Raw genomic sequence first — 9,034 nt, 5'->3', positions numbered from 1 at the left:
ATTTTTTGTTTGTCTGCACATGAAATTCGTTTCTAGAAATCATTCAAAAGGTTGTTCTAGAATATTTCTCACCTCCGAGTTCTAGAACTCCCTCCAGCTCCGAGATGTCTATATAAATGTCCAACAATCTTGCTCTACATATTCCACAGCTCTTATCGCTTATCATCCTGCTACCATTTTTCAAAAGAGGGCCCTCCACTCATCACGCACAAAAGAGCGTCTCACAACCTATGGCCCCAACAGGCTCGAGAAAAGGAAGATATTGTTCTTTCAGTAAACCGAGATTAAAAAAAAAAGGGAAAAGTGTACTTTTCAACCCTAAAAACCTTGGTTTGCTTTTCAGCTTTGACCCTAAGATTGCATGTTATACAACTTTGAACAATTAAAATAGCTCACTCCACCCCACGATCCAATCCAAAACAATTTTGATGCCGCATGTAAGTGATTCTGACATAGAGATGTTCACATCAAAATAATGTTGTAAATCATACATGAAAAAGGTTTAAATGTCTCTATTTTGGCTTGTCTAAAAGGTTGTAAATAAAAAAAAGATTTCAAGATTCCTTACAAATAGAGTCGAACCTAGTTAATAAACTGAGTGGGAGCATTACCACTATAAATATAGAATTTTTCTTTGTAAAATGCAAAATACCAAAACAAAATTTCAAAGAAAGAAAATGATTACCTTACACATAATGGGTAAAAATCCAAAATTAGACAACATACCTAAATGTATTTGCCGAAATAGATAACATGTAGTTGTATTTATTAATTTAGTATCCGTATTCAACACATGGTGTACCTAAAACGGTACACCGTGTAAAAAAACTATTTTCGGTACACCGAAAAAGCTATTTTCAACATATAGTGTGCAGAATACGACACTTTTATCCGTATTCGACACATCGTGTAAAAAAATAGATTGTATTCGTTACACCGTATGTCGAATATGGGTAACTCAAAATTTGAATTTTTGCCCACATAACGTAGGTGCGCCCATAACGTAGGTGCGCCCATGATTACCTTACGTATGTGATGAAGCTATTGTACTGTCATCCACGTTTCATACAGGCTGCTGATGGTATTCAAGATTCTCGGTGCATTCTTGGGTACAAAAATGGCCAAAATGCACCGTACTTGTTAGGAAGTGTGCGCCTGAGCCGGACCACAAGAATAAACTGCCTGTCTCATTGTCCTAGAAATGCCTTATCAAAGCATCGTATCCCGTTGATATCCAAATATTATTGAGAAAAATCATTATTTGTCATCGAAAGGTAAGGTAATATCTATTTTCTGTCATTGCGTCTAATTTTTATTCCCTTCCTGCCACTGCTGTCCATTTGACCTATAGAAAAGACATATTTACCCTAATACAACCAATGTAGTCTAGTCACCTTTTTTATTTTTTCATCTATTTTTTCTACAACTGGAACAAAATAACTAAGCACACTAAAATTAATTCTAGCTTCTGCTATGCCTACTCATAGTCACAATGTAACCATGCAGCTCCCCTAATGGTCTACAAATAACACGACTTTAGTAATTCATATCTCCTGCTCTATTAATCCAAATTCAACGGTAAAAACCCTATGAAATCATAAAGAAATTATCTACAACTCTCTAAGTATATCACATTCTAAGAGTACGATGACATTTTGTCATAAATACCCATGATATACCCATACATATATACCAATTTCTTTTTTTTAAAAAAAAAGAGAGAAGGCTCGATGTTAGGACCCGTCAAAATTAAATTCGAGTTAATCATTAGAACAATTATTTTAATAAGATGAGAGCTAACCCACATCCGTCTCTCGACGCTCCATGTGCTAACCCATATCTCACCACAACTATTGTAGCCACGAATGATTAAAGCGAATCTAACTCTGGCAGTCCCGGTATGTGTGCTCTGGTAACTCCTAGTAGAACTATTACCCACAGATAACTTTACAACATGAATATCAAAACATCAAGTTAAATAAGATTACAAGTGATTACAAGCTGAAGGAAGTAACAAGGACAAGTATTTTTTAACGTAAACATATATATAAATTGCAGCAGAAGAAAAATATCTATAAATAAAATGAAAGCCGGTGGCGCCATTTGCCCACAAGTCAACCGACCAGGGTTAGTATTAGTATAGAGACTACTCGTCACCACACTGCTCTTGGTGTGATTCGAGCAGCTGGCACCTATTTGAGTACAAAGGTACTTGCAAGACTTAATCTAAGTAGGCACATATAATAACCTGACTCCAAAGAGAATGCATTTGTTGATGCGTAGCAAGGAATCCGCCATAAAAGTTAAATGAATTTGTAATGCAAAAGCAATTTCAACTCAAGTGTGAGAAACTACAACCTAGCAACTGTACCCTCCTATACTAAGATCATCAACATAACATGTCTATAACTTGGAACATCTCAACTCATCAACCACCATCTCTATCCACTTCCCATCATACCCTCACAACTACATTCGAAACTCTATGATTGATGCAAATGGATAAAAGCATGTTCATAACCGTGAGTGTGATAATTCGAATTATTTTACACCCTGCAGGGGGTATTTCATTACCCACACGACTTGAGGATCATACAACTTGTGTGACCACACAGGTTCACACAAGGGGTACTCATGTCAACCTTTCCTAAATAAGCCCTAACCGTTTTAACATGCGCATCGGCATGCGAGAGTCATCTAGAACTACTCCCAGAGCAAACTAGATACCCCTTCTAAGCCTATTATGCCGACAACACCCGAGACTAGCACGCCAAAAGATCACAGCTACATAAGTTATTCGGCTCATCCGTCCCATATACGGATACGTGGTAAGTACGGATAAGTGCTTAAGCCAATTGCAACAACAGACGATGCTTAATCGATTCAAGCGGGTCTATAGCATCCGAGACTCCCTTCTCGAACCATCTCTATTGCCCGTCCGAACCTCGGCTCATCCTCACTAACTTACATCATCCTCCATCATCATTATCTTTGTGATATAAAGTAAGCCCTAAGTTCACGAACGATGGTCGAACCACCACTCAACTTCTACCGATGACCTATGCCATGCTAAGCATAACACTTTTTTTTAAGTTAGACCATTATGTGACATGAACAACCCAGGTTACAAAGGATAAAGTGATAAACAATGTCAAGAGAGGGTAATGCAATAAATAGGATCTAACCCAAAACCCAACATAAGACTCATTGACATGCAAACATATATAAAGCATAACTTATCAATTGACACAATATATGATTCAAAGCAATGGGATAAAAATACTTAGATTCTTGCCTTACTGATCAGCTTCACAAGCAAGGGAAACAACTTCCAAATTGCCCTTGATCACGCCCGTGTTACCCTTCGGTCCTTCGTTCACTAAGAAGAACGCATACAATGATGAGCATAAAAGAGATGCTATAAAAATACTAAAAAATTTTAATAGAGATGTGGTACTAGGTAATGAACATAATTCAGCAAGAAATACTTGAATTGAAGCACATATGCTTATGGTATACATGATATATTTATGGGCTATCCAAAAGGACCGTAACTAAACTAGATATCAAGATTAAATAAACTTCAACAATTTAAACAACACTTTCATACCAAAGTATATTTTCCTAGATAGCACTGATCAAAACTTGAATTTTTCAAGTGGTTTCATAATTTTAGGACATAGTATTAATTAAATATGATTTAATTAAGCTAAAACACATTTAATTAATTAATTAATTATAAAAAGTATTTTCTTGAGTTCTAACATTTTTAACATGTATTTACACTCATATAAATCTAACACAACTAGTTTCATGATTTTTGGAGTTCTTATGAATTAATTATGAAATTTATAAGCTATCAATAAAGTAAATGAAAAAGAAAAATATCTTATGAATAGTACAATCCAGATGCTCTGGGTTGAACTCGGATCCTACGGGTTCCGGAGTCTCTGTGTGAACCTCATGGTGGAGGTCTTGGGATATTTTTAGTTAGTATTACCCGGAACCTCCGGGTTAAACTTGCATCCTCCGGGTTCCGGAGTCTTCGGGTGAACCTCCGCGTAGGGGTCCTTGGGTATTTTTGGTTAGGATCACTTGGAACTTCCTGGTTGTGACCCAAAATCTCTGGGTTCTTGCAGAATACATGTTTTGTGATATTTTTTTGACCCATTCAACTTTCATGTCTCTCTAAATCGAGGATAAGCATGTTTGCCACTAATGCATGGATTCTAGACTTAATTTACCCACTCCACAAGCTCAAACCACTAGCCCTAACTTCTTCAAAACTCCTCATACTAGCTCCATTTCATCAAGAACGAAATGGTGCTTTGCAACCTCGCAAACACAGCACCAAGACCTACCCAAAAACAAACTAAAACGTGTATCCTCACCAAGAGATCCTAGGAGACTTACCCCACGTTCTTGTGCAGGTTTGTGACCTTTGGTGTTTGTGACCTTTGGTTGGGGGAGAAATCGGAGAAAATGGGGCTTGGAGAAGAGCTCCAAGCTTGTTGAAAATTTCAGAGCAAAGGGGGTGATGAAATTGGATTGCAAATCCTTCAAAACCTCATGCATGCGATTGAATCTAGGATGGATGGAGAGCTAGGGATGAGGGAAAAACAATGATAACACATGCACACCTTGTGTCTTGCTCCTTGGGTGGGATTTTGGGGAAGAAATGAGAGAGCTTGAGAGAGGGGGAGATGGCTGCTGCGGTCTTTCTCGTTGGCTGGTTGAGAGAGCAAGAGAGAGTGAAAGTGAGAGGCATGGGGAGAGGGAGAAGGGAGTGGGGCTACTGCAGCCCCAAGAAAGGTAGTGAGGCGGTGGGACCGGCCAGCTCATTTGGACCCACATGCTAGAGACAAGATGATTTTCAGCTGCAAAATATTTTCTTTCTCTCCTCATTCCACTAACCCAAAACGAGGTGCTCTAGTGCTCTAAAAATTCTACAAATTTTTGTGCCATGTTCACAAAATGAGATGAACCTATTTAAAAATGGATTGAATCACAACGCTTATGTGGAACTAAAACAAAAGGGGGAAGTTCTAACGTCGGGTATTTTCACAACACTTCTCAAAAGTTAAGCTGCCAAAAGAATTTAACAAACACTTAACAAATAAACATAACGATCATGATTCATGATTATTATTAATGACATGATTATGGTTTTTGGACATGAAACTCGAGCTGATATTTCCCTCTTCGGCCCATATGCATGGCCCACTCCTCTCCTTCTTCCCTTCGACATAGGCTAGCCCACGCCTCTCTCTACATCTCTCGGTTATTTGGTCCATAGTCACCTGAGCTGACCCATCGAAGGCCAGCATGCTTCTTTCCCCCCTTCCTCCTCGATATATATATATATATATATATATATATATATATATATATATATATATATATATATAGGACACCTATTCTATACTCCTAGGAGTATGTACTCCCACATGCAATATACCACCTAAACAAACACTTTATGCTCTTTTATCATTTTTAGTATACTCTAATACTAATTCTAAGATACTCCAATATGAGTTGTATGAAAAAAAATTCAATGTTAGCCTTTCATTTTTGCTATATACTCTTTTTTATACATAAAAGAAGTATATACGCAAATTAAGATAAAAATCATGGAATTTCATAAAAATTTTCGTGGGATTTGTATTGTAGTATCTTATAATTACTAATGAAGTATATTTAAAGTGATAAAGAGGTATAACTCATGTGTAAAAGTGGTATATGAGAGGTGGGAGTACATACACCCAGGAGTACATACTAGTTTTCCTATATATATATATATATATATATATATATATATTAAAATTTGCAAAATTGCATGACCATTTAGAAAATTTGTAAGAATAGGCTACCATCGCCCGTTTATCGAGTGAGAGCAAGGTCTCACTCGATAAACAGACAACACCTTGTGTGCCCTAGCGGCCAGATCATATTAAATGCATTTCACGGAGGTATCACCCGTTAAACGGGCAAGACCTTGCTCTCGCCTGCTGAACGGGCAAGATCTTCATCGCTGCAACACCAGGTGGGCCCACCCAAAAGGTGTTATCCACTGTTCGGGCAAGACCTTTTGGGTATAAAATGCGGTGTGTCACACCGACCGACACCAACACTGTCATTTCCACTCAGCCAAGCTGAGAGAGAGGGAGGAGAGGAGGAGGGGGGAGGAGAAGAGGAGAGGGGAGGGAAGGGAGGAGAAATTTTACGGCGAAGCCCTAACAGAGGAAAAAGTTATGTTTTTTTCTCTTTTTTTCTAAACCCGATAGGGTAGCCAGTAGTGCTAGGTTTTGACATAGGTTATATGTTAGATCTAGGATTTTTTTACAAACCCAGTAGGATAGCCACTAGACGTAGGTTAGAATGTAGATCTAGGATTAGATTTAGGGTTAGACATGGTTTAGCAACTAGATCATATTTGTATGCATATTTTAGCAATTATATGTAGTATTTAGACATATGTTAGGTATTAAACATAGGATTTAGACATAGTATGGGCTTAACTGAGGTAGCAGCTATATGATTTAGAGATGTTTGATGTAGCGACACAGGTATTTTTTTTTGTAGTATAGACTACATGTTGGGCCATGTTTGCAATAAATTTTGCATTATTGTAGATGTAGTTTTACGTAATTATTTATGTTATACTTTAATAATGTTAGGGTTTGTGTTGATGGTTGCTAGGTATGTCGATCAGTGGCAGTTTACGATTTTTTATGGGGACAGTGAAATATTATATGGTCCGGAAGGGGTAGTATTATCCGTATTTCAGGCAATAAATAAGGGTATCTCTAGGCTTGTGCATAAAAGTGTCAGACACTTGCATACCTGGTTGATGCGGAATTTCAAAATAGATCATGAGGTTTAAGAGATGACCATTAGCATTGTGGGCAACCGTCTGAAAGATTGTGTGTACTGGGAAGTGTACCCGCTTAGAGAAGATCAAGTCTGGAGGACGTACATGCAGGATGTTGTGCACAGAGGTTGGCCTCCTATGTTGCTTGTGTAATGGAAGAATAAGGAGTCAGTTGGGGAGATACAGGGTAGGGGTACGCGGAGGAGGAGGAGGGTAATGAGGAAGAGTATGATGATGATGTTTATCCGGATGGTCCATCGTATTATTCGATTGAACCGACTGGTGAGGCAGACGAGGTGGAATGAATCCCTTCTCTAATTGAACAGATGGAGCAGGATGATCTTGAGGGTGGAACGAATCTCCTGAGTATGACATATCATATGATGAAGATGATGCTCCTGTTCCGACGGACTGGAACAATCCCAACTTTGACACCCTTGTGGTGAATGAGGGGAATCAGGTGCCCTAGAAGAATATGTAGAATGAGGTGACCGAGGGTGCTAGGTATCAGACCAGTTAGACGATGAAGGATGCTATGACTCAATGGGTGACATCGCTTCGATTGCAGTTTTATGTTGTCAAGTAAAGCAAGAAGGAACATGATGTGAAGTGCATGAAGGATGATTGCCCGTGGTGGGTGCATGACATCAAGGGGAAGTTTGTTGAGTATTGGGAGGTGTCGATTGTGGTGGACCACACTTACATGATGGATGAACTTGACCCTAGCCACAGGAACGTCACCTCATCTTTTATTGCCAATGTAATGTATGCACATATTGTGAACAACCTAAACTACGAACCAGGGTCCATAATTAGATAAATTGAGGAGGAGTACAAGTACACTATCAGCTACAACAAGGCATGAAGGGCGAAGAGGAAGGTAATTGAGATGAAGTTTGAGACCTATGAAGTATCATATGACAATCTTACACAATTACTGTAGACCATTGCTCGAAAGAACCCAAGGACGTATTATAACATTGACAAGTACCCATTGCTGTCAAAACCTATCAAGTATGTCCTGAAGTGATGCTTCTTCGCATTAGGACCATATATAAAAGTTTTTTTTAGCATTATTGGCCTATCTTATGCATCGATGGTACTTTCCTTACCGGTATGTACAAGGGACAAATTCTAACTGCTATTGGGGTTGATGGGAATAACCAAGTGCTATTGTTGGCCTTTGCATTTGTGGAGAATGAGAACACAAGAAATTGGTATCAGTTCATGTACCATGTTAGGATGATAATTATTGGTGCTTGGCTGAACGTATGCTTTATACATGATCTGCATGCTGGGATGCTCGTGGAAATTTAGGATTTGCATAATGGTGGAATGGATGATGGCACGATGGGACCTGTGTGGCCAGATCTGTAGATTAGGTCGTGCATAAGGCATTTGGGTGCAAACTTCTTTCGCCAATTCAAGAACAAGAACCTCATGAATATGTTCAAGAGGCTATGTGGTCAGAACCAGTAGTGAAAGTTTGATGCTCTTTGGAAGCCACTAGATGAGCTGATGAAGAAGCAAATACAGGAGCGTGCAGGGAGGCCAGTGAGGGAACATAGGAAGAACAAGTACCTCTTGAGTCCCTGCCAATGGACAATGAAACTGGCATAATGCGGAGGACCGGTTATCAACTAGGTCATTTAGTAAGTGGATTGAGAATGAGCCGAAGGAGAAGTGGGCTCCTCTAAAACACAAATGGGGCTAGGTACAACATTATAACTACAAATTTAGCAGATGTTTAGTGCAGGGACAAAAAAAGCGGGGGGGGGGGGAGGAAGAGTGAGAGAGTTATCCATGAGTGCACCATCTTTGATGATAGGTGCATTTACACGTGCTACAAGCCGATGCTACTATAGAAGCCATGCTCATATGTGTTGTGATGGGGATGAGGACTCAGAGGTACGTCTCTAACTACTTCAAGTAGGAAGCTGTGTTCGACACCTGGAGCCATGAGGTCTATGGTTTTGGGATTTATGGTTTTTTCACGAAGAAACCTAGGATCGATTGTGTTTTCATCTCTAATCCTGACAAGGTGAAGCGGAAGAAGGGATGATGTAGGACCATGAGGATGCGTATTGACATGGACCAAGCAAAAGCTAAGCGTTGCATGAAATGGTGTAGCAAGTGCACTAGAACAGGGCACACTTACAAGAA

Source organism: Phragmites australis, chromosome 9, assembly GCF_958298935.1.
Source record: "Phragmites australis chromosome 9, lpPhrAust1.1, whole genome shotgun sequence".
In the NCBI taxonomy this organism is placed as follows: domain Eukaryota; kingdom Viridiplantae; phylum Streptophyta; class Magnoliopsida; order Poales; family Poaceae; genus Phragmites; species Phragmites australis.
This window is presented reverse-complemented; position numbering follows the sequence as displayed.